Below are 27,451 nucleotides of genomic sequence, written 5' to 3'. Positions count from 1 at the left end.
TGGCCATTGACAAATAGTGTAATATGGGATATGCATGCTAAAAGGAAAGTCAATTTCAGATGACAGTCATTTAACAGCAGAAAAGATAGTTAATGAGACTTGGCATAAAAGCTTGAAAAGAGCATGTCCACCAACATCCCTTTTCCCTAAGGCAGCTTTCTCCTTCTTCTGTAACTTCACCAACTATATCTCCTTTCTAGATGTTGAGCCATGACAGTTTTACACCTCAAAAGATTTAGAAATACAAATAATATACCCAATAAAATACATTAATTATGATGAATGATAATGGAAAAGAAAATCTGGCATTGTTGTCTATGTGGTAAGGATTTTTAACATGGAAACAATCAAAGATACAGAAAAGACTTTTCATTATGGACATTGGCGAGCTACACCCACTGTGCTTATTTCTCTCCTTTTTGCCATTGATGCTGGTTTTGCTGCCCTTGTCTGAATCAATTCTGTTCGTGGTGTCAGAAGCACTGCAACTGTTAGCAACTGCTGCCAGAACTCCATTCCTTTCTTCTTCAGTCCCTTCATCCTCATCCTGACAGGAAACAAAACAGCACAGCAGGAACATAAGTTCATGTTTCATTGCCCTATTTACTTTAGAGCTGAAGCAAATAATAGGATTTTTCCTACAGCTCTTCCTTTGGCTTACTCATTGATTCCAAGGATGAGAAACCACAGGTACAGACAGCACCTTTCAGTTTTCAAAGCCTCCGTATACAGGAGAAACACATCAACTTACATGACAGCCCACCACAAAAACTTCCAGAGGACCACAGTGCAAAGCTAGTTGTGTTCAAATATGGCCCATTTGCCCATTAAGCTTAACACAGCAGCAAATCCACAGTAACAAGTCAGCTTCTGCAACATAATTTCTGCAAAGCAAGTAAAGCAGAGCCCCAGTTGGGGGAACAGTGAAGGTGGCTGAGATGGCAGATATTGGTCAAGCTGGCTGCACCCCAAATCAAGCACTCAGCAATACAAAATGCCTTCTAAGCTAGGTGCTCCACTCCTTGTGCTTCATAATAAAAACTGAATTAGTTAAACTAACAAAACAAAATGCAAGAAATAAAAACAAAAAGATCATAAAGAGGGAAAAGCCCCACGACTATTTCAGTACCAAACAGTTCATACTTCGTTTTGAGTCCTGAAACTTACATTTTAAGTTCAAAGTTATACTAAGGTTAAGCACATTTTCATGTGCTTCACTGCATCAAGACAGCTCTTTGGAGAATGTTGTATAAGCCGCCTGGTGTTCTGGTGGGTTTTGTTTCTTTGATTAGAAATGGCTCAGAGCCATGGAGTTCATGTATGAAATCTTCACCCTTTGAAGTCGGTGTGTTTTCTGCCACTGACTCAGAGGACATGGAATTAGACATCAGCTGCAGCTTCAGCTGTAAACAAACTTCCATGAAAGTTCTGGAGTCTTACTCTGGTTTGAGATATTGCAGATAACAGCAGATCTAAGCCCCAGAGTTTGGCTCCAGATGTGTATCTAGACTACTCCTAACTCTGAACAGTTTAAGAGGGGAATTATCTTTATTTGAACAGTCCTACACAACTTTATGTTTCTTCTGATGCTTTTATTACCTTCCAGACCAAGGAGTAGCACAGAAGCAAGAGAAGACCAAAAATTTATTTGTGAAATGTAGAATGCAGAATCCCTTTCCTCTGAGTAATCCACTTTTTCTATTTGCATAAGAACTACATTAGATAAGGACAAACTCTACAGAAGTTTGCAGGTACAGTCACAGAAAAAGCTCATTTAGAAAAAATACAGCTTTTAAAGACACAGAGAGCTCATTAAGCCACCTGACAGACCTCCATGCCAGTGCAGAATTGTTCTTCTGTCCAGGGTACTTGCAAGTGGCATGGTTTTTGGGTCTTTTTCCATCTAAAAATTAGTAATGTCCTTGAAAATTGAAGTGGAGTCTGGACAGCGTCTGGTAAATCAGTGAAACAGAACAGACGGAGCTAGAAAATAGGATTATTACTGCTATTCGTTTGCCAAAAAAGCCTAGTATACTTTATTAGGAAGAGATAAATGTAGCTCATCACAATGCGTCATCCTAAAAATACTCTGACTACAAAAACTTGTTCACCTCACAACTAGCCTGCCGCAGCTGTGTAAGAATTTGGAAACCAAAGGACAGGACGAAAAGCACAAAGAGCATCACCCCACAGACTTCCAGCCTGAGGCCTAAAACAAACCAAACAACACCTCAAATCTGGAGTTTTTTGTGTGACTTGGCTGTTAGAAATACGCTGTCCTGCTTCAGAGAGCCCCACCAGCCCAGCAGAGCAGTGGGGAGCACTGCTGGGCACCTCGAACCACGCACTGCTGCTGATCCGGGACACCCAGTGCTCCAGCAGTGAGCAAAATACAGAAACCTGTCAGAAAGATCCTGATACATATATTTTTTTTCCCCAGCGCTCTCACATTTTAGAAAGGGAAAAAGAGAAAAAAACAACATCTGGACTTCAAAAATGACAGGATGTAGGGCATTTTTCAGTCTGAGTCTCTTCGTCTCTCAGATAGGGCTGGCTAAAAGTCGGTAGAGAATTAGTTGTACTGCAGAGCATGAAAGGACATTGTGTACGTGCCATTTTTCTTTTCACACAACTGCATATGAACAACTCACAGGAGGCTGGTGCTTTATTAAGCCGTTCTGAACTCTCTTCTACTCTCCAGGAGACATTTATAAAAGTGGTGCATACGTACTCAACTCCCTTCACAGTGTGCCAAGGCAGGGCTCTCTCAGATGTATTTACAGCAAAAGTTCTGTATCACATTGCTTAAAAAAGGGACAGTTAACTGAAAGGACAGTCACAACCACTAGCTTATAAGAACTACAGTCTTATAACCTGGACTATCAAGGGACTTTTCCAGGTTGCTATGGAGAACTGAATGCAAAGATAGATTAAGATGTTCCACGTTAAAAACAGTGGCTCTAATCTTTAATGTTACTTCCCCTACTTCCCTGCGTTCCAGCTGTCAATAAGAAAATGGCAGCTGGCACTAGGAAGGGCTCTGTTGGGATATAAAATCAAGAGCACCCTGGAAAAGCACAGTACATCATCTGCCACCATCTGGGATGTGCTGAAGTTTCTGCTGACATCTAACAGCCAGCAAAATTGAGGGAAGTTGTTACTGCTACTATAGGTGCAGTAATATAGGTGCTCAAGATTCATAATATCTCAACCAAGAATGCCACACACCTGCAGCTTCTTCTGTGTCTGTACAGATCACAAGATGCTGGCACAGAAATGTCTTAAATTCACAACACTGCCCATGTAATCTTCAGTTTTCAACCCTCTTCCCTATCTGCCCCAGAGGAAAACACAAAGGTGAAAGATGAATGAAACCCAAGGAGGATTTCTCTGTTTTATAGGAGGGCACATCTTTGTATGAAAAAGGAGAAACAGGATTTTGAAGAGGGAGCCTCTTCATTCAGGCAGTCTGCCACACAGTTGATGTGAATGGCACAGTCAGTCTGACCGTCCTCACAGCAGGTGGATCCTGTGCTTTTGCCATTAGCTTTCAAGCTGTTTCTGCAGGACCAGTCCACACAACTGAACATTGCAATAGCACAGATATGATGAGCTGTTTCTCCAGTTTTTACTTCAAACTACAGATCCTTAAAGCCTCAAAAGAACTTCATATGCCAGTGCACCAGTGTTTTAAAGAACAAAAAAGAAAACAGCACAACTAATTCCCATGCAAGGCAGACGGTTATACTTTCAATTCACCTCTAAAACATACTTATAGAATTCTGAGTGCAAATGTGGTATCGGCTTGTATGAGAACAGCAAACTGGGAAGTGAGATTTCTAATTACCCTATGTCCACAGGAGCATGTGATAATGAGGAAAACACATCTGTGGTGACGATAATCACAAAGAGATTCATTAAGTACCTGCTAGACAGTGACATGACATTTTAGCTAGTATTTCTATCCTTGTGATATTTTGTTTTCACAGTGAGAAATGAGAAATACAAGCCAGGTGTGCTCTCAGTGACACCCTGCTCAGTAAGCAGCGCTCATCTCCTTGGCTACAGTATAAAAAAAAAAAGACACGACAGGCATTTTCCTTACTCTAAGGCTTTGAGTTGATCCAGGACTCACCAGCTACCTCTTCCCTATGTGGCTTGTGTTTCTGTGGGCAAGAAGTGAGTTGCATTTACTCACTACTGATGAAGAGAAAGTAGGAAACATGCCTAAAGTGACACAGTATCCCCTTTGGTCATTAAGTCCATCTCAGAATTGCACCTTAAGTCTTTCTTCCTTGCTTGCTTAAGGGCTGTACCTCCACCTAATTCCATGCACATTTCAAATCTGTGAGTTCTCATGCCTGCTTCACTTGTAAGCACTGGCACCTGTGTCCCACAAGAGATGCTGACTCAGGTAGGTGAAGGCAAGGGCAGTCATTAATGCCCTTCACAGATCCAAAGATGCTTAATCATCCCAGCAGCACTGAAACACTTGGCTTTCTTATTCAAACCTCCAATAAGCTTTCTTTTTTCTTCCACTCAATGAGCAAATGACAGCCACTTACTTCACAAGATGGATAAGCTCAGAGGGAATTGTTACTGATGCTACCCTGCCAAGAAAAATGACTTTTAGGCTTTCCACTCAAAACCTCAATCATAACCAGCATTTGTTCATTTGCAGACATTCCCCAGTTAGATTATGCCTTTTAAAACCCAATGGGAGCCTTTCTGCCCCTTTTTCAAACCTTCTTCACTCGCTACATCTCTTGGCTTTTTTTTTTTTTAAAAAACAGTTCTGTGCATTTACACAACTCATCTGACATTCATACAGCCAAAATCCTACAGTATAAAATTTTAGTTTACCTTCATGCTCTTTAAGATGCAGCACTAGAATTCATTATCCTGTTTCTTGAACTTGCTGAGGAACTCGGTTGAGCCATTTGTGATGCTCTAAATTGGCATAAATTCTTAAGTCATCTTTTTTTTCTGGCCATTTAACCTTACAGCAGCCAACCAAACCTCTTCCTGCATTTTTTTGTCATATTCTCATTTTCTGTGCTTTATTAAGAAACGTTATCACCTTTTTCTGTTTAAAATTTTATTTTCTTTCTTGCATATTGAATCCTGTTCTATAATGAAAAGCTTTAAGACAATCAGTTTCTAACTTTCTAGTTATTTCTTTTCCACTGCACTGAAGATGGAGGATACGACAAAACTTTCTCATGAACCTGTCCCGATTATTTCAGCAAGATGACAACCACCAGACTCAAAAATGCCTACGTTGATTTGATCCTTTATTATTTTAAGTATACTTCACAGCATTTCAGAGTTCTGGGAAGCTCACTAGAGCAATAAAAAGCACTGCTATAATAATGACGCAGAACAGAAAGTGAATCACAGTCTGCAGCTGCTGAGACAGAAGATGTAGGTGGAAGGCTACAAGGAACTGAGGCATGAAGCTTTCTGCTAGTAAGCTGACTCACATTCCATACAAGTGCAGAAGGTTTCATAAATGGTATGTGATTAATGCTTGTGCTCTTTGTGTTTTTTTTTCTGTACTGCAATAAGATCAAACCACCTTGCTCGGCCCAATTTTTGAACAGTGAGTGGGTGTATACAAGAGAAAAGGTGAAAAGGCCTGTACATGTATCACACTGGTCTTTCACTTTGATTTCTCTTTCAAAAAGATTCCGGAATACAAAACCTTTTTCTTACTTCTTGACATTATTTAGTTATCACTGTACTTACATTAAAATATAAAATTCCTTACATACATTTACTATTAGTGCTAAATAAAATAACTTATTCTTTTCAGCAGTTAGAATTGAAGAGTGCTTTGTAGGCCAACAATAAGAGAGTTAAAATACCTTTGGAATTTCCTTTGAACTGGGTCGATGCAGGGTGCAGAAATGAGCCACAGCATACTCTAACAATGCTCCAAAGATGAAACTGAAGCAGATGCCAAGGTACACATCAATTGCCTTAATAAAGCAGTTAGCATTTGGGAGTGAAGTCCTGGCTCCCATCATCAGCGTTGTCATAGTGAGGACTGTGGTAACACCTGTGGGACACAGAAATATAAATTCTGATAAAACAAAGATAGCAACAAGGCCTTCCATTGCATTTGGTAATCCACAAGATACTCTTTCCTGAGCTTCATAAACTCCTAATATGCCACAGCATTTCACGTGACATGTTTTGGAAAGACATTAAAAATACTGAAGAAAAGTGTTTGGAAAGCTGAGAAGATGGGAAATTAGAATGGGAAGGATTTTCATGTCATAGAAAGTATATTTATTATTAACACGTTGCAATACTATGCAAATGCTTCCATTAAAACGTTCAGATATCATTTTGTTCAGTCCAGCTGTCCATCAGCCTCGTTTAAAGTGAAATTTGTCCTTGCTATAGAATTATAGAAGTGTTTTCCCTACCCCACCTGCAGTCTGATCAGAACTGATCTGCATTTTTCCCTTTCAGAATCTCCTTTACTTGCAATTAACTATACTTAATCTCACAATTCTCTTACCATTCATGTGTTAATTAGTATGTAGCATTCACCTTCATGGAAAAAAAAAAAAAAACAAACCCACAACTCAGAATTCTGTCTGCGGATGACATGCACTTGAATATTTTGAAACTATTCCCAAAATGATGGAGTTTTCTTCTGCTTCCAGCAGCCTTCCCTGCCTCTGGGTCTCCTGTAGCTCCCAAGGACTTTTGCTTTGCTACAGAATAGCAAGGCTTCCAGGGGAATCTCTACCATGTGCTGCAGACAGCAAACTGGAAAAACAGTTTCATGAAACTCAGAAGTGTCTGCACCTTTTGGAAATCCATGCCAAATACCTCCAATACAGAAATCAATCTTCTGACTTCTGTTTCCTAGAACCATAAAGGTTGGAAAAGACCTCTAAGACCTTGTGGTTCAACCACCAACCCATCTCCACCATGGTTACTGAACCACATCCCCCAGTACCACATCTACCCATCAGTACCCACACTACCCTCAGTACCACATCTTGAACAACTCCAGGGATAGTGACTCCACCACCTCTTTGGGCAGACTGTTCAGTGCTTCACCATGCTTTCTGAGAAGAAATTTTTCCTAATACCAAACCTGAACATCCCCTGACACAGCCTAAAGCCATTATCTCTCATGCTCTCAAGAAGAGGCTTAGTTTTGGATCATCAGTTTCTTACCTATGCAGATTCTGGCTGGAACGGATGACTGGCTTATCCAAAATGATACCCAGGAGAGCACAACCAGGAGAATTGATGGTACGTATGTCTCTAGTATGAAATACAATATGTTTCTTTTGAGCTCAAAATGAAACACTAACTTGGGGTAGCGTCCTGTGAAAAGAGCATGAAAAAATATTGTGAAGGAGCAACTCAAAGAAAGACTTTCAATCAATCAACCCGTATGAGCTCTATACGTATCAAGACATGAAGCATCCACAAAATAACCTGTTACATGGATTAAAATAATGTATTAAAAAAAGTATTTCTAATTTCTAATCTTAACTTGACTTCAGCTTTCTGCCTTTGCAATTTCACTACTGGATTAAACAGTCCTTTGGTAGGCAGTTCATTCTCCTTCTGAAGATAAAAATACTTCTGAAGATAAAAATTACATTTGAAGCAACATATATATAAGATTCAATAAGCTCCTTCTGAAATAAACTGAAGGAAGGAGGCAAGAAAAAGTATGTAATGCATACTTACCATGCTAAAATATGACAAAATAATGAGTTCTCCACTCTCCATATGTACCAAAAGTTATCATGTTTAAAAGTAAACTGATTCACCACTGCTATTATGTGTGTTACCTGTGAGATAATAATGATGAATAACAACCTTATCTCATCCACTTTGACTTGTACACCTAAGGCTCTGGTGCCATAATCAGATCAAAAATGAAACAGGTGCACTGCAGTACTAATCCTACCTTTACCGTAGTTAACTCAAGTACAGGACAGGCTAACTCCTAAAGTGACAAGCCTGCACCCTGCTTGACTGACTGAGAACAAAATGCTTGCATTTAAATGAGCAGAGACTTTTTTATTCAAGTTTCTGGCCCATGACAGATGTCACCTCAATGTGTGATGGCTCCAATTTAGATTTGATAATCTGCTGGAAATAATCTCGGTGCAGACAGCTAATTCTGCAGCAGACGCAGAGCTTTAGCACTTACTAAGGTCTCACATTACTGCATTCAATAGATTGTCAAATATGTGTTGAACTTGAATGGCTGTCTGTGCACCTACTCTTAACCCACAAAAAGATGAGGTGATTTTACTTATGTTACCTCACAGTGAAAGAACATTAAGCTGAGTTTCTTCGGCTTTATAGAATTCACTAGAGAACAGACGTAAAAAACTAGACAGTAGCTCTAGCTGAGATGAAATACAAATCTAGATAGCAGACTGCGTCTCTCTATATTTTCCAGCTCTCTCTACTGCTTTAAAGAAGAGCACCCAAGAAAATGCAAGGATTCTCCATCCTCAGGGAATTTCAGGTGGTTCCAGCTGACTTCTTCATTTTTTGAGTCGTAAAAATTATACCAGCACGGTATTTGTCCCCCATTAGTAGAATACATATAGGTCTAAGGCAGATCTTTCTGAATGCGAGAGAAGAGTTTTATCTCTCTTCCAATTTGCCTTGGAAATTTGGCTTAAATAAACAAGCATCATTATCATTCCAGATCACCCATTTTGTAATTAAGCAAAAAATCTAACAGCAGAATGCTGCATCCCTGCTCTTTCTGCTCCCCCTGCCAGCAGAAACTCACAGCAGAGGAGCCTGAAGGAAGGACTCGTGATCCATAATGTCCTCGTTTCCTGACTTCAGGTGTTGTGGGATGGGAGCATCTTCCCACAGTTGCTTCCTATGGACTTTTTGATGAATTCTACACCCGCAAAAGAAAGCTCTACATCACTCTTTATGTAAGAAGCACTTTGGTGTCCTGCACAGAGTGTGCAGTCAGGCACAAAGAGCACATTCTTCCCTATCATTAAATATGTATGATCACCCCTTGGGTGCCAGCTAAAACGTGTGATGTACATCTCCCACAAGCTCATCAGTACAACCCTACCGATGTATCACTTTCTTCTCTGCTTGCATCTCTTAAGGGAACAGTACAGGATATAACTTCAGTGTCTAACTATTTGCCAAAATAGTAATTTTCAGTATGCAATTTTTTTGCCTGATTACAACAAATACACAAAATAGCAGTGTCTCCAATTTCACCCAACAAATAAGTTGTGCCAATGTAATGCAACTTCTCTGATGGAGAATTGGAAATTAGGATGCTAAGGTCACTCCAAAAGTAATGCTTCCTATTTATTTCCATGTAAACTACAACAGATTCGAAGAGCACATTATTTGATAGAGCAAATTCTCAGCTGTGAAACATTTTTCAACATAACCTTCCACAGCTCACAGTCAGGATCTTACAAACTACCTCTTTTTCTACTTGTCCTTCAGTGGTCAACTAAAGGAAAAGAAAGATCAGGAAAGGCTTCTCAACATGTGCTTCATCGTCACAAAAACGTTTTACAGAAATAGAGTTTGAAAATTCAAATTTCCTAAGAAAGAAACAAACACTTTCATATAGTATTTGTGTGCAGATATGTCTGCCTGTTTAGCTTTTCTACAAAAACCCTTACAAAAACAATTATGCCACAGGAAGTTTTCCCTGTGTTTGTATTTTTGTTTGCAGTACAAACAACTTTTCCAGAAGTTAGCAAAAAATCCCCTCTTCCTAGCATCCTTGTTCATTCAAATCATTGCCTTTCCATATGTTTTTATGTTGCTATCATATCTTCAATGCATTTTCCATAACTGCTCTCCTTCTAAACTGTTTTGCAGCTTCAATATATGCTGTGAAGCACTGCAGAACTATCAGAAAAAGAACAAATGATGGAAAGTTTTGTATTCTTCAAGTGGAAAACTCCACTTAAAAAGAATGATTATCCGAGCAATGAGTTCAGCAAGGCAAGTTACACGTACTTGGCAATAGATACATGAATATGCAACTGCTTGAATCTTAAGTGAGTCTGACCAGATAGTCCTCACATAAGATTGTACTGACTGCACTTCTGAGATTGTTTTTAAGGCCTGCATGGCAAAGACGACAATATCAGAAGTAACAATTGGAGAGCAATTGCAAATTATAAAAGAACAGACAAAGGGAATGACATAAATTACTCAGTGTACTGCACCATGAAAAAGGAAAATTGAAAATCCTAGAAAAGTTTGATTGCTAACTAATAAGAAACTGCAGAGCAGTGAGAAAGATTGAGCAAGGTAATGCCTCTGTTTTGTGAGAAAGACTGTGAAAAACACTGCAGACAGACTGCAGACAAGCGGCAGCAGCCAGCTCCCTTTGCAAGCTTTTTCAGAAAGGCAAATGCTTTATTATCTGTGTGAATCAAGGACAGGAGGCTGACTTTATGCTTCTGTCCATCCTTTTGTTCTGCCAAAGTAGTAGCACTTGGATGTGCGACCTTGCTGACTTCACAGTTGCTAAGTGGAAAGGTTTGCGTGAAAAAACTCTCCCTGGCTTCTGGACAGGGGTTGAGGACTCCGTGTTCAGCTGAGCACACTGAGCTCATCACCCTTGCTGCTTCTGAGGGCTTGGCGATAGTGCAGCAGTGAGAGCAAGGCTAAGGGAAGTTGTCAGTCAGCACAGAGGGAGAGTTAGCAGCAGCCAACTATCCTGAGGAATCAAACCCCTTTTTGCTTCTTTCATTGATTAGAAGTGTTAAGAGAGATTGATTAGCTATGGCTTGCTGTGAAAATATAATCCATGTGGGTTTGTCCTGCACCCAGAATTGCTCACTGGCAAACAGGACAGCACACCGTGGCATACCTAGAAATACCAAGCAGAGAGGACAGTCAGCACATTGGAGAACAGGACCTGTGTTCATAATTATAACAACAAATATCAGAAACAGCCTCAGCAAAAGAAGATGCAGTTCAATAGAAGTAAAAGTCCTGCCCTCAGACAGGAATTACTAGCTGAAAAGCTGAAAAACGAGGTCAGCAGTGCACAGGAATTTTCTGCAAGAAAAGCAAAAGTCTACCTAAAGTAGATAAAGAGGAACAGAGTTCATGAAATGTGTGAAGTAATCCCCTAGTTCTACAGAGGACTTCAGGGCACTGAATTTTGAGTGCTGCACATCAGCAAAGATAGGAGAAAGTCTATGGAAGAACAATAAGGATAACAATAGAAGAACAATAGAAAAACCGTTTATGTGAATTAAAGAGAAGGAAAATATTAGTATGAGAAATGGGGAAAGGTTGCTGAAAAGCAGCAGGAAATTTGTCTTTCTTATCCACAGTAGACAATGCAGCGCATAATGGGTCTGAAACGTAGCAAGGGAGATCAAGATTAGACACAAGGAAAATATGTTTGCATAATCACCAGAAAAAAATTAATCTAGAAAGGCTGAGGAGTAGACACGTTGGAGGTTTGTCTAATTTACTGCTAAGAACATCTGTCAGGAAGTGTGTTGTTGATATAGATGAGCTTGTCTTGGGACATGAGAACAGATTAAGTGAATTGTTAAAGTCTATTCCAACCTTATTTCTATCATTATTTACACAAAAAGCTAGACTGTAACAGTCTTTAACTGCTTTCATGTTTTTCCAATAATAAATGCAAGATTTTTACATCACTATTTGTTACTCTGAGGATGCAGGTGGTGTTGGCTAGACAACTAAAATAAAAAGCCAGCCACCACTGATGCACTCACATGGTTTTGGGGTCCAAGAGCATATGTACCAGTGTTTGCAGAATAAGGATTATAGTTAAAGACATGCAGGAAGTGGCTCTAGCAATGAATTTACTTATGTCCAAATTTAAATTACTTTGTAGCAAGGCAGAAACAGCACAAAACTGCAGCCAGCCCTCTAGTTAACATTATACAAAGCCACTTCGTATTATGTGATTATTATAACATGATTACTATTATGTGATACACAGTGTTCTATAAACAAGATTAATCCATGCAGTCCTTTTCTAAAGTATACTGAAGTTGCTTATGCAGGGATTTTGCTGACCATATTCTAATCTTGGCTTTGTCCACAGCTGTACGTGAACTTGGGCTCTCCATCACTGTACAATATTTCACTTACAGAACAGCTGTACTGTCTGTTCAAGTTCACAGAGTATCAAATTTTGATTGCTTTTTTTGCTATGTTAGGAAATACAACAGCACTGCTCTTCTCTAATACCTTTTGCATCAGCTTTGTGAATCACAACTGTTATTTATAAAATACTTCTTTTAATGTGATTAATAATGTCTGAAAATGCAAAGCATAAAGTTTCCTCTCCAAATTGATTACACAGTTTCTTAACTTGCGGGGGCTTTTCTTTTAATATGGGTTAAAGTAGGCACTGCTTTCCTAGGAAATACGCAGAAAATAGCTCCTCCATCATAGATGCAGCAGAAAATGAAGAGGATTATGGGATTTCACTTAAAAGTACAGTAGAGCACTTGAGAATGTGGCTCTCTTAACTGGGAGAACTGAAACAAGTAGAGGTGGGAAATCTTAATCAAATTAAGCTGCAAGCATTACAACATATTAAATCGGAGCAGATTTTGACTTTATGCATATTACTGCTGCCAACGTGAGGGGAAGAAGACAGCACCACTACTGAAGAGCATGCCTAATCAGACCATGCCCCTAGTCATTGGAGATCATTCTTATTCCACCTCGTAAAAAACAGCATTATGCCAGAGTCTAAAATCTGTCACAAATAAATAAACAGGCAGGTTGATAAATAAAAGAAGTTGATAAGAATTAAGCAGGTTTCCTCTCCTTTTTTCCTGTGTAGTGAACAGGTCCTAATACCCTTCTGGGCAGAAGAGCAGTAGAGAATCGTTCTCTGATGGAGTCTGATGCTGTTCAGCCTGAAGCTGCAGAGAGGAGGAAGGCAAGCAGATGTCAGTTATGTAAGTAGCAAGATACTTTGTGATCCTGAAGCCTGCTATTACGTGTTTCATTTCTACTGTCATATTCATTTAGAGAACTTGGGCTTTCAGTCCAACTAATGCCTGAAATCAGATCCTGAAGTTTCTCTGTGCTGTATCAAAAAAAAAAAACACAAGTCTCACACTCTGAGTTCAGAGATCTGAAGTGGATGAGGAGGTAGGAAAAAACCCTGTCGTTAAAGTAGAAATATCCAACCATGGAATACTGAAACAATATCTCCGTAATTCAGAATTAGTAACAGACTCTGGTGAAACTGCAGGTTTGAAGGATGCACGTGACCTCACATGGAGATCTGCAGTTGGCTTGTTGGCGTGGGCAGAAGAGAAACTGAATTACACAATGAATAACAGCAACGAGGAACTCGAGAGCAACTCAAGGAGCAGAAAGTAGTTTTTGCACATCTGGAAACCTCAGAAATCTTTCTGAAGAAGAGAAAAGAGACCAAGTCCTACAGGTCCATGGAAATGCTTCCGATCCTTTCTTGGGCACACTAACTATGTGTGATCTGCACTCTGCTGCCCACACGCTGGACAGAAGCCACTAAAGATAAGAAACAATCCCTACATGCACTAGCGATGAAGCCCAACTTCTTGCAGCTATAAGAGCACCCAACATAGTCACAGAAATTTCCATCGCTGAAAAGAGGCTTTTGTTTTTTCTAACAAAACCAGAGTGGCTATTTCCAGAAAGGCTAGAAACTGTCCTCAACTGAGCACCCAGAGTCAAAGGTCTCAAATTTAAATGCCCAACCTACAGGCTCTTATTCCCTCATAAGAACTCTCCCCAGCATCAAGCAGAATGAGTAATGTATGTGTTGCTCATTATTCTCTAGGTAATGCATGATCTCCAAAAGAATGTGCTCCAAGAAAATGCTTTCAAGGTCTCAGCCTTTACAGTAGCAGGTCTCTGCTGGCAACACCTGACAGAACTGTGTGCAGTTTCAATAATGTAATCCAACAGAAAACAGAAAAATGTCATTCAAAAAGTAAGCATCAAGTAAGCTCCTCAATGCTGTACTGCTTCCAGAGCCATATTCCAAACCACATCTAGAACACGTTATAAGGGTTTTTTTACCTGTTTCATATACTGCTTCAGATACCGAAGTAAAGTGGTCTTCCACTGTATATTGTGCCAGCTGGAGTGTGTCCAATCCACGAACAGAATCATTTCCTCTAGTCCAGTAAAACATGACATCGTTGATATTGTAACCCCCTGTAGAGGTACACAAGGCAACGTTTTTTTATTTTACACAATAATTAATTTGTGCAGAGCAGTTATGGCTCAGCTGTTTCTTATTCATCTGCCTGAAAGTACGATGAGACATAAACAATGCAACTTTCGGCAGAACGTTAATGCTTGTTTGCAATAAAACTCCCAAAGACTGAACATGGACAAATTCTTACCATTTAAAAGCTGTCTTTTTTGGAGACAATCCTTTTTATGTCTTTTATTGTAGTATACATGACATAAACTAACAAAAGAGAGTAGTACCACATGGCATTTAAAAAGCAAAAGCTACAAAGCTTTAAAGATTTTAGGAACCACAACAATGCCAGCATTTGACAAAAAGCTGAGCATGCCCTTTGAGGATTCCCAGGATGCTTTCTTGGTCGCTGCAGTGTATTTAGTCTTCCCATCAGTAGAAATGAAGAGCTGAAGACCCACATTCCAGAGCTGCACTCCAACCTGGGCTTGGGTCATCACTTGGGATGGATCTTGGCTCAGGAGTTCAGCCCCTTTCCAAGGACACCAGCCTAAGTGCTGAAGTTGTCAGTATGCATCACAATTATTGCTAAAATACCTCTGCAGCTTTTTCCCATTATATTAAAAGGCAGGCAATTTTCAGACTAGTGTATATGATTAATTCAAGATTATGTTAATGTAATTTACATATTAACAGGGAGAATTTGAACATCTTTTCCTTTAGCTTTCTTAGATCAATCATTTTTGCATTTGACAGACTTGTATTGTGCAAGTTAATAGCCAAGCTTAGGGCACAGAACCACAAGTAGATGACTATTTTTAGGCTCCAGTCAATTGTAAGTAAATTACACTCAGAGACAATAATGCAGTACATTGCACAAGGGTACGTACTGCTGAAAGAACAAAGCTCTAGAATCACAGAAATAAAAAAGAGCATTTTATACTCAATATAATGGCGCCAGCTCTTACAGTGTCAAGAAAGTACTGAACCTCTTACAGCCATTTTATGTGGGAAAAACAGGGAGTTCAGAAATGTCACTTCAAGGAAACACTATGCTGGTTATCACCCTACTTGTTTAACTGGTGAACAAGCGTATCTTCAGGTGGAGGTTCTTTTGCTCATTCCAAAGTATCTTCACCAATTGAATAATTAGGAGGTTTTTGTCATCCTACATGCAATAATACCTTCAAAATACTAATTCCAAAACTCTATTTGTGAAGAGATTCCTGAGTCTTCCCAAGAGTCAGTAAAATTAAACAGCACAGTGCTCCCTTTGTGTAATGTTATACTTTATTCGGGGAATTAATACCTAACTGTAAAATTTTTAAAAGTTTTATATAGACAAGAACCTTAAACTATGATATTTTACAAATAATCTCTTTTTTTAACACTACATTGAGTTTTCTTTCTCACTAATTCCTCAAGCCCAAAATGTCTCATTCCTGTGCTTTGTTGATATGGTGTGAACAGCTACCTTCAACAGGGTTAACCACAGAAATAGTAAATTTGGGATTAAATATTCATAATGCCTAATACAAATGAGTTTCTTTACCATTCTGTTGCTAATTTTAATTTCTCTTGATTGTCAAGCACAAGCTGAGTGCCTTCACATGGCTCTTCACTGCATAAATGGTAAAGGATGAGATGAAAAAGGAAATAAAACTTCAGAGATGGGCCCACAAATAAATATGTATATGAACCAGCCTGTGTGGGTGGATAAAGGGAGGAAAAAAGCCCCCAGCCCTTTATGAATGACTGCTGGTGTTACCTCCCACAGGGCCGTGAACACAAACACTCCCAAAGCACTAACTGGTGCTCCACAACATTCTGAAGCACTGCAAAAATGGGAAAAAGCTATAGAAATTTCAGGCTCTAAAGTCACTGTGTAGAAAGTAGAACATAATTTGTGCTATTGCCTACTAATAATAAAAGAGTATGTTGGAGACACCACTAGAGGCATTTCATTGTGTAAAACCACAATATCATGGCATGTTTGCCTTTACATCAGTGTTTAACATCCAACACACCTCGTTTCAGCTGAAATACCTGCTACATATTTTATATTTTATTTAGGAGCGTTCGTATGGATGTGTATTTACACTTGCATTCACCATTCTTAACTTCATATAATGGTATTTGCAAGTAGTGATGATGTCATAATTTGCCTATTAACTGATGTAGCTTATCTCATGAGGAAGCAAGCACCATTTCCAGTGTATCTGTAAGAAAATATTACAGTGCACTGAAGAAAAGGGCCATGGCTAAAGATAGACTCTTTCTTTCTGCACTCACTCTTTCTAGCTGCTCTCCTCAAAACTAAATACAAATGACATGGGAGCTTTTGTGATGACATTGCTAAGTTTTCCCCTTGGACAGCAGATGCTTGTGAGATTTGACAAAGCAGATGGAATCATTCAGAACAATGTTTATTTCTAATTATATGGGGAATTTGCATTTTTTTTTATTTTTTATAAATCATGTCTTTTTTAAAGCTCTATGTTCTGGTGGGACATATATTTCATCCTGGAAGTGAATATTATATGACTCATTAAGCCATGTGTTTAACATAAAGCCCTATATTGTGACTTACCAATATGTTCTTCCAAAGGAAAACAAATTGGAGATTAAAACAAATTCTTACTGGAATCACTGTTAAACAGATCTTATCGCCATAAAACTTCTGATTCCAAAGGGACTGCTGTGTGAGGAAAGTTTGGGGGCTGATTCCCTTTGATTCATAAGCCATCTTATAATTGGTCATTACCAACACAAATGATGAACACTCACACAGTTCTGAAGTGCTAAAGAATAAAACTCAATAAGTACTTAAAAACTTTCCAAAGGAACATTTTGAATATGTATTAATAAATATTTGACTTTTTTTTTTCCTATCTCATGGAGCACCTCTTAGGTGTCACTCTGCATTATCCCCAAAAACAAACAAACAAAAATATTTTGATATTGCCTTAACAATTGAATTTACTTTAAACATACACAGTGATAACCACTGCAAAGTGACCACGATTAGAAAGCATTTCAATGAAAAAAATACATGGACATTCAGAGATGCAGTGAGAACTTAAAAGAGGAGATTTAGTGTTGGTCCTTCCGCTTATGACATTTTTTTCCCACAGCACTGTCACAGAGAGAATTAAAATAAGTCATAGAAGGATCTCTGTATTTCCCCTCTCTGAACAGAACTCTCTATCCAATTACTCTTTTTCAATATGAAGACAGTAAGTTAATGAAATATGAACTCTATGCCTTAAAAATAAGTCTTATCCTAATTTCTTTCTTTCAGGTAAAAAAAAAAAAAATCGCAATATTTGAAAGTGAGAAAAGAGGCAAAAATGACTGAAAAACATATCTCCTCAGCAGTGCTGAAAAATGCCTGCTCAAAGAACCCCCCCTAGAGATCGACAGAATAACTGCAGTAATTCCTGCAGAACAGACCTAGTGGCATCTCCCTTGGTTTTATTTAACGTTAGTATTTCAGTACCCATGCTATTTTCAGTGAAGCTTCACAAGTTTATCTGAGAGTGAAAATACTATTTTGATTTTATTTTAATTATTTCATGTGTTGTGACTTGGCTTTTATGAATACTCCAGCCTCTTCAGTAATACTTAACAGCCAGCAGTCTGTGGAAATGATCACTCACAGATATTTCTCTAGCGGTATACAAATACTAAGAACAACTTGTCTTACAGCTTTCCAGTTGCAAGGTACACGTCTGCTTATCCATTGGGTATTTGGTCAGGTCCATGCTGCATGCAACAGTTGTGGTAATCCTTGAAAAACAGAGTAACACTGATTATTATGGGGATAAAACTTCATCAGTAAAAACAAAAATAAGCCATGTAACTTTATTGAATCGTGAAGTCTTCTGCAATAAATAACACAAATCAGTCACTGTAGCTTCCTTCCTCTGTGATGATTCAACAACGAAACAACTGCAATAGCAGAAGGGACAATTCCTGTGTTTGGTCTGCACAAAAGCAAAAGGATCTATCCCTTTAAAGGGTATGGAAGGGTATCCTTTTAAAAGGTCTGAAAATGAGACCTGGCATTAAATTTAATAATTTAATTATATCAATCAACCATATTACATATTTGTAAAACTATAAAACTATGTATATTCTACTTCTACAAATAGAACAGCTTTTAAAGCATAAAACCATGCTAACCTGAAAAGCTTCAAGTGTAACCAGAAGCCAAACACAAAGGCTGGTATATGGTATATACATACCTTATAGCATACAAGACTGTTCCATTAGGGTATATTCTTATCAGACGATTCTCAACAGTGATATCATGAAGAAAAGACTTCTTTGAATCAACTATGAAAGTATCTGGGACCCAGAGCATTTCCACAAGCCGACCATCTAAACTTAAACTCTTATTGCCATCAAAACAAAGCCTCTCATCAGTCCACCGCTGCCTCAGAAATATGGTTGCTGTGTAATCCTGAAATACAATATGTAAAAATATATAAAAATATGTGTGTGTATATATATATATCACTTAAACAAATCACTATTATTCCATGTTACTAAAGTGCACGGAACCAGCTGCTGAGCATGATATTCTGAGACTCTCTGTATCCCAATCATAAATGCAGGCACTTGGACAGCAGTAGCACAGGCCCTCATACAGCCACATTTTCCAGCACTTGAAGTGATGTTGTTGTCATTAAGAAATATTATCTCGAGTAGATTTTGTTCTTAAGGTCATTGAAATTTCACAGTAAATGTTGAGGGCCTCAGCCTGGGGCCATAAATCAGCTGAAGTCATCAGAGTTTTGACAGCAGATAATCTGTCTCTGTAAATCTTTAACTCTTACAATGATTTATATAAGTAAGTGGTTGCAAACAGCATTTTGTTCACATAAACCATTAAATAATGCATTTTTAAGAAAACTGTGGGAAAAAGTTTTATAAATTCACATTCATAATGGCAAAAGAATGAAGTGTAATAGGAAGTTATGGAAATATATTAAAGATATCATCACCTCTTAGCTGAATATATCTTTTTAACAAGAGCAGGGAAACAGCAGCGCCAAATCTATAGAGACCTTGAAGACTGCTCTCAGGACAACTCACCTGCAATCTGAGTATGCCTTGTAGTCTAACATTAAAACCACACTTTTTCTTAACATGTTTTTAATCAACTTCTGATGTTATGGTGTATTTTAATCATCATGATAAGTCAATCTTTAGCTCAGAGCTTACTTCTCCTTTTCTAAATACCTGTGAATACTTGCCAAGTACAAGAAGAATTCTCAGATTCCATTTATCTAGAAGTCTGAGTAATTTAATGGTAAGATGTACTACTATCCACATATCTCTATTTTCCAGTATTGAATACATGAATAATGAATTTTGTCTTTTGTTTCTACATAGCAAGAGCAGATCTTTAATTAGAAAAGTATACCCCATTTCATAGTTTGTTCAAAAAGAACAGATACAAATCTAACGAAACAGCTGCAATAAATTAATGTGACAGTAAAAGAAAAAATATTATGATTGTTTCTAAACAAAAGGAAAGGGAGTGGCTTCAGAGTCACACGCAAATATATCTAATTCTCTGAAATGTGTAGGGATTTAGATTTTTCACTTGGAAAACAAATACAGCTCTATATGGCTTTAATTAAGATTAATACTCAGTAGCAAATTTCTGTTTATATCTACAGGTGATCTGATTTCCATCGGTACAGATTTTAGTCTAGAAATCTCGTCCTTTGCAATTCAGTACTGACTATAGTGCTATAATCTCCCATCTACAGTGAAGAATTAAATTATTTCTCCTACCAATCAAGAGGAAAAACCTCAGCCACATTGCCAGCAAATGTAAACACAAGACATTAGCTTACCAACCGACAAAACAAAAAGATTATAAAAGCTACAATACCATATTTATTTCTGATATGGTATCAATGCTTGCAATATCCAGACTCATTCCAACAGACACAGGACCATCTGCAAGAAAAGGAAAGTATTACTCAAATTGAGACTAGAAAAGAATTTCATTGATCGCACTGCCAAAATACAGTATTACTAGGCTAACATTACCATGGCTTTAACAAATGTGTTTTACTTCCTATGGTGGATTTGTATGATTTTTTTCTCCTCAGAAAGAAAAGTAGAGGGGAAAATGCCACAGAGCAAGGTGTGGAAGGCACAGTCCCCATGGTACATCACACCCTGCTGCTCCAAGGTGCAGAGCAGTGGAAAGAATTCCTCCAGCTGCAACATCTGGTCTGCCAGATGTTGGCAAACAAAGGAGATGCTCCTGGCAATGTCACATGCTTAAGACACAGATGGGATGTCTGAGTGACTTTAGTTACTGCCTGCTTAAGAAAACATCGTCTATATTGTTTCTCTGAATTTTAACATCTTGCTTTTGACCACTGGCAGTTAGCTTGTGACACATACTTGCATTTATAAGGAAAGTAAGTCAGACAAATGTTGATTCAGTGTGATTAAACACTTTATCCAGGTAGCGGCCGTGATGTTATTGTGATGTTAGTACACTCGGGCTCTCATTTACTTATGAAGGTATTTCAGAGTGCCAGAAGATTACCAGTCGTGCATTTTAAAATGCAGTTGTGCAGAAGTGTCATGGAAACGTGACATCAGACCTGGCTGAATATGTGCAGAACTAACAGAGTACATACAAAAAGAAATCCCTAAAAAATATGTGCATCTTTCCAAATAATTTGAAAAGAAGAGAAAGCAACACTTAAAAATGAAGGAATAGCTTAGATACTATCTATGGAGCTGATAGTGCCCATACATCACAGGCATGCTGCTGAAACCCCCTGCGGGCCACATGCAATGCATTACGTAACTCTTGCATGACCCTAGATAACATAGAGATCAGAAAGATGAGACAGACACACTATCCCATCAAGCAACACATCTGTGTGCTCAATTTCTTTCAGAATTATTTCCACTTGTAAAGCAAGTGTTGAAGTATAAATCTCTGGGACAGCTTCCGAATCGCAGAAATCTGGCACTCCTGGAAGAATCCATAAATGCTTCACTCTGGACTCAGCTGAAAGTTAAAATATAAAGATCAAGCTTAAGAAATGACTCCAGGCTTGCAGCAGCCCCTGATAGTAATCCCTCTATTTATCATATAGCACAAACTGTAGCTAGAAATGAGAAGAAATTATTCATCAACTGAAAGAATATAAACTTCAGAACAAAATTAGTTGACTGAGAAGTTCCCAGACCACTGACAGATTGCTCTTCTGCTTCCCTCCATTCTCTTCTGTTTCTGTCACTTTAAGAATACCTTTATGCTCTGTTCCTACTGCTAACAGAGTACAACAGCAATTGAGTCAATTGATCTTTATGCTTACCATTGTACTCTACCATTAGAGGTAAAATATTGTTAATATAGCATTTAAAACAGCACAATTATTACAGGTACACTGTGTCAGACCTTCAGAAGTCATGAGATTTAAAAAATAAGTGTGATTTATATGCTTTTTCCTGTCTTAGTTTGCTTGTTATCTTACAGATTCCCGTATGACCTCATCAGAGCATAATATTGCCAATTGTCACAAACATTTGGAACAGGGAGCTCATCATGCAAGGCCAGTGCTAAATGATGGTCCTCTTGGAGAACAACATAGCATAAAGCTATCTGTGAGATGTGGCTAGAAATAATAAGACTCTGCCCTACTATCACATTTTGTGTTAATGGTAAGAACACATTTATTCTTGCCTCATTTAAGGCAGTGCAGATTAATGAAAATGTTGATTAGCAACATTTCAGTATCATCAGTGCATCAATAAGTGCATCAACGCACTTAAGCTCAGACCAATTGTTCTAGCAGCAAATTGCCTTGCAGTTCAAGTGCTAACATGCAGTAAGAACAAAACTGATCTGTATTCCTAGCCCTGCCAGTCTCCACAGTCCAAATGCTTCAGCTGTGCATTCAGCCTGCCTAGAGCCAAGATTTCATGAAGAGTCATCAGAAAATGACATCTCCTCAGATACTTTAAGGAGATATTTGCCACATGTCAAAGTGAAAATAATACTAATAATATAACTGCATAGCCAACAGTAGTATAGCTTTCAAAATAATTTATTTGATAGAAGATAACTAACATAGGTTCCAGAAAAGCCGTAAGCAATTCTCTCAGGAGATTCTGTTTTTCTGGGTCAGTAGGGAATGAGGGACATACTTGAAGGCCTTAAGCATTGTAATCCTCTTCCCTAGTTTTTAAAGTCTCTTCAACAGACCGTAGGGTATGAGGAAGAAAAACGGCAGAGGGATTGCTGTTGGCTAGATGTGGTTGTGGGATCCCCGATTTGTATTTCTGATCCTGGGAATTATAAAAAAAAAAAAAAATAAATCTCTTAAGAGGTGATACCACTAGGTGAAGGAGAAAGATTTCACTCTATGAAGGTGAGCTATGGCTTTGTCATGTTGCAATTAAAGCATATAAAGCAATAATTTGTGGAAACAAGGCCAATGAGCTTCACACTCCTTCATAGACTAAGATGCTAAAGCATGTGTGCTTCCCTATGTAGCACACCAGCAGTGAAGGAGCAAACAAACAGACACTGAGCGAAAGCTCAAGCACTAATTCCAATTTCAGGAGTAGAGTCTGAACCAAATGACCTATAGAGAAAAACAAGTAAGGCATCATGATTGAGTACAACCCCGAAAAGGTTTCATAAAGCAAAGGAAAACTTCTTCAGACATCTTCCAGGTTGGGAGGATAGTGGGATGCTAATAACACATGAAGGATGAGCCGTGCTTGAAGGAAACGGTGGAAGGGACCTCTATTAACATTAGATGCTGAGAACAGCTGTGCTTTAAAAATTAAGTCAGAACAATATTTACAGTTAAAAAGATATTGGTTTGGTCTATTGGGGGGGGGGGGGGGGGGGGGGGAGGCTGGTTTTTTTTTATTGGATTTTTTTAGTTGCTTGGCTTTTTTTTGTGGGGATAATATAATTTATGGCACCTTACTAAATAAGTAAATCAATAACAACAGTTAGAATGACTCTTCTCATAATTATCTATCAGGGTTTCCTCTGGACTTCCACTGAAAGCCCTCCTGTTGACAACTTCAAAAACAGGGCAGTAGACCAGATGAGGTAGTCAGTTCATACATTTCCATGTGTTTGGCAGAATTGTATGTATAACAACAACTTCAGAAGAAAACTACAGATCAGAGGAAATCTGAAGTCATGTTTTGTCATTAGCAAATTGAGTCTTAAAAGTTGACTGATCTGGCAAACAAACGCAAAAGGGTCTAGAATCAAATTTCAAAATCTAAATTTCAGTATAAGTTAAAAATGTATGTTATGTACTGAGACCATTACTTAATGCACTTAACAGATATTAACAGTAATCCCACATGGGAAAGCAGACAGAATAGGGGCAGATGCACAATGAAGAGTCAACAGCTTACTTTAAATTTACTTTTGGACCACTGCAGTGATCACGATCTGTTAAAAGTTTGTACCAACAAAGCAAACCACCACCAAGTCATTTATGTCTTGCAACTCCAAGGACCTACTGCTGAAATCAGTTAACAACATAAAGAATAGCTAGTGCTGAGCCACTAGTGCTTAAATTCAGTTCAAGAAAACTTAAAACAATGTTGGTATTCAGAAATTTCTTAACAGAAATGGCTATTTGAAAGAATACATCAAACTCGCAGTAATACTAAATTAAAAATATTATGGGACTTCTAGATAAAGCAATACATTACACTTGGATTTTGTCAGTGTATTTAACTTCCTACCACAAGACATCTTTCTTGACAAATGTATGTTATATGAAATGACTGAACAGATGAAGACAGGCCTTCTGACAGATTTCAACTATAATTGTTAATATGAAGACATCAGAAGACAGACCCATTTCTAGCAGGAATAAGATTCAATTCTATTTGTTTGCACCAATGATCTTTAGACAGCAATGCATCTTTGCAAGTCCAGTTTATGGACACCATAAAAAATTGATGGGGAAAGTAACATTAGCAGCTTAAATTGTTTGTAAAAAAAAAAAAAAAGTATTAACATACATCCAAATGTAAGCAATTAATACGAGGACAAATAATGCAGGCAGTTTGTATAAGACAGGAAACTCTCATGGCAAGCAGCGCCTTTGAGAAGGATTTAGTGGTCGCCACGGATAATCATTTCAACATGAGCATTCAGTGTTATACTCTGGCAAAAGTACCATTCCAACAGGGAGCAATATATAGACTTAAGTTACCTTACAATCTAGACTGTACTGGCAAGGCTGTTATTAGATTGCTGGGATGAGATTTGTTTCCCACATTTCAAAAACATGTGTAAACAGCATAAAGAGTTCAATAGAGAGAGACAGAAATTTTCCAGATGAAAAACTCTGGAACTGTAACATGACAGTTTATAATATTGATATTAAGGAATAGCATTCACTGAGCTCCTCCAAGAGGAGACAGTGTCAGTAAGCACACAGAGAAGGCACCCAGTGATATAGTACTATGTTTGCTAATAAAGTTCCCAGTCTGTGTATGATAAAAACAACCTGAAACTTCATATTAGCTGATTTTCTCTAATTGAACTTAAGCATTGATCATCATTCAGAATGTCTAGAATTCAGCATTTCAGTTAGGAATGGGGGTGAAATCTGTCCTGTAGCAAGCTGGGCTTGACAGGTGTAGTCTCACAGTCTTATTTCCACGGGAAAGGAAGGAAAATCTACATTACTGTCCATATGCTGAAGTTTATATTTTTGCATCAAGTCATGCATTTATTAAATCACAAGTCTTAAGGATTCAGCAGGTGTTGTGTTTGGTTTTTTTTTTCCCCCATTATACAAGTGGCCACCTGTATACTCTGGGCTTTTTGCCTTTCACTGAAGGATTAGACATGGCTACATCTGTAAACAGGCTCCAGAGGAGAAAAGCTAATTGGTACATAAAATAATATTTACTTGACAATTATCTGGTATTAATCTCTTATGTGCCCTCTGAGCTTGTCTCACCAAATCAGAACTTCCCAGACATGCTTAACATCCCAGCATCTCCTGATATCTTCAGGGGTAAACATTAAACTTCTGAGGACCAAACTGCCCTCATCTAATTAAACTAGAACTTAATATAAACAATATTTGGGAAAGATGTGGTGCCCAGGCTACATGTAAGATTGGACCAGAAGACTTGATTGGCTTTCTCGAATTTAAACTTTGCTATCCAGAAAAGTATTGCTCATTAAAAAGCAATGGAAAAATGATCTTATAAATGTGGTTTAGAGTAACTGATTTAAGGATGGCACTTCTCTGTACTACTTGAAAGTAGCTTACATATTCAAACACACTTAGCTGTGACCTTTTCCCAGTCTCTCTCTTTTTAATTAGAATACTTAAATTATCACATTCAATCACAGAACAAAATCTATTTGTATAAAGTTATTTACAAGATTTTATGCATCCCTTAACAACTCCATGAACCTGAACCAAGGCTCACTGAAGTCAGCAGGAACTTCTCATTAATTCAGAAAGGTTTAGCACAACACTTAAAAGATCATTCTACACAGTTGCAGCAGAAATTTTAAAATCTGCTTGTCCGGGTGCGATAAAGCGTTGGGGTTATGTAGCACATTTAAGGAAAATAACTGCGCATTTTGAAATCCCTTATGTTAGCTTTCCTAAGGAAGACTTCCTTACCTATCTAGAAGACTGTGATGGATATTACACTGAGAGGCACTATCTACTAATACTAGTATAAAAATATTCCATTTCCAGCCCAAAGAACAGCTAAAATCATTCTTCATTAGGTAGCGTTTCTAACCTATTAATAGAACTTCCCAAGCTTATTTGTTCAGATTATCTAAGACTTGCTTGATGAAACAGCTCAAATCGGAGCACTAAAATGCTATAGTTAAGAAAATGAAACAGTAATATTCAGATGACAGAAAAGACAGGTAACAAGTCCAGTTAGGATTCCTGCGTATCAAACGCTATGCGAGAGTACCACTGTAATTTAGCAACTGGAACGTGCCACCCAGCACAGAAAATGTATTGACTATTCAGTCAATTTTACATGTCTACACATTCTTGAGGTACTAAGCCTGGCTTTATCTAATCTAATGTTAAGTACCCTAATAAGGTGTAGAGATGGGAACAGCAGTGTCTGCTCGGCATAGCTGGCTGTGCTTTGGCAGCAAGGTTCTGCAGGGATGACCTGTGTGGGAGGAGGCAGCAAGATTAATCCAGAAATCTAGGAAAATCTACAAAACCTACTCATTCTAATCCATGCAAGAGAAGACAATTTAATGTCATGCACAGTCACCAAATTCTAAGGAAAAATATCTTCATCTCATTAACTTGGGTTAATTTTCAGGAATATGCAAATCCTGGCACAAGAACTAAACGTAAGCATAAACATAAGAACTACAAGCTGCAGTAATACTTCCTTGACAAGTAAAGATCCTTTTCCCTAAAGCCAGAAGAAACAGAAATTTAAAAATCTTCATTTTATTATCATTTGTTTATTTTATTAACTAAAAACTCATATTAAGGAGTTCAGTAGCACTGATTTTGTTAGAATATGATTATATTTCGGCAGCATCCCATCAGAAATCTCCCATTCCCTGCCTGAAGAAAAATTTCAAGGATAAATATCTTTGAAATTACTATGAAGTACATTACACTGAAAAATCAAGCCAACCTCTCGCTCTCTTACCCTTGATAAAAAAAAAAAAAAAAAATCACATTTCAGTGTTAAATTTGGCAGTTTATGGTTGAGAGGCAGCTGAACACAAGCTAGAATTTCCCAGGTGGCCAGGAAAGCCAATAGCACCCTTGCTATCAGAAAGTGTGACCAGTAGGATCAGGGAAGTGATTTTTTCGTACTTGGCACAGGTAATGCCACACCTCGAGTGCTGCATTCAGTTTTGGGCCCCTCTCTACAAGACATTAAGGCACTGGAGCATGTTCAAAAGAAGAGCAAAGCCGGTGAAGAGTCTGGAGCACAAGTCTTACGAGGAGCAGCTGAGGGAACTGGGACTATTTAGCATGGAAAAAAAAGGAGGCTCAGAGAGACCTTACTGTTCTCTAGAACTCCCTTTGGAGGAAGCATATTGAGATGGGGTTGGCCTCTTCTCCTGGGCAAGAGCGATAAGAAAACAGGGGATGGCCTCAAATTGTACCAGGGAAAGGTCAAAGTTGGATATTAAGAAAAGCTTCTCCAAAAGAATGGTAAGGATTAGAACAGGGAGGCAGAATC

At 38.2% G+C, this 27,451-nt stretch overlaps 1 pseudogene; it reads right to left on the bottom strand.

Moving 5' to 3' along the window:
• Window positions 1-235: 235 nt before the first annotated feature.
• Window positions 236-27,451, bottom strand: part of LOC122160215 — a 42,906-nt pseudogene continuing 15,690 nt past the window's right edge.

This window comes from Centrocercus urophasianus, unplaced genomic scaffold (assembly GCF_019232065.1).
Source record: "Centrocercus urophasianus isolate 14NV4802_14NV808 unplaced genomic scaffold, USGS_Curo_1.0 seq_17, whole genome shotgun sequence".
NCBI classification, from domain to species: Eukaryota; Metazoa; Chordata; class Aves; order Galliformes; family Phasianidae; genus Centrocercus; species Centrocercus urophasianus.
The sequence above is the reverse complement of the archived record's forward strand: the minus strand, read 5'-3'. Positions and strand labels throughout refer to the sequence as shown.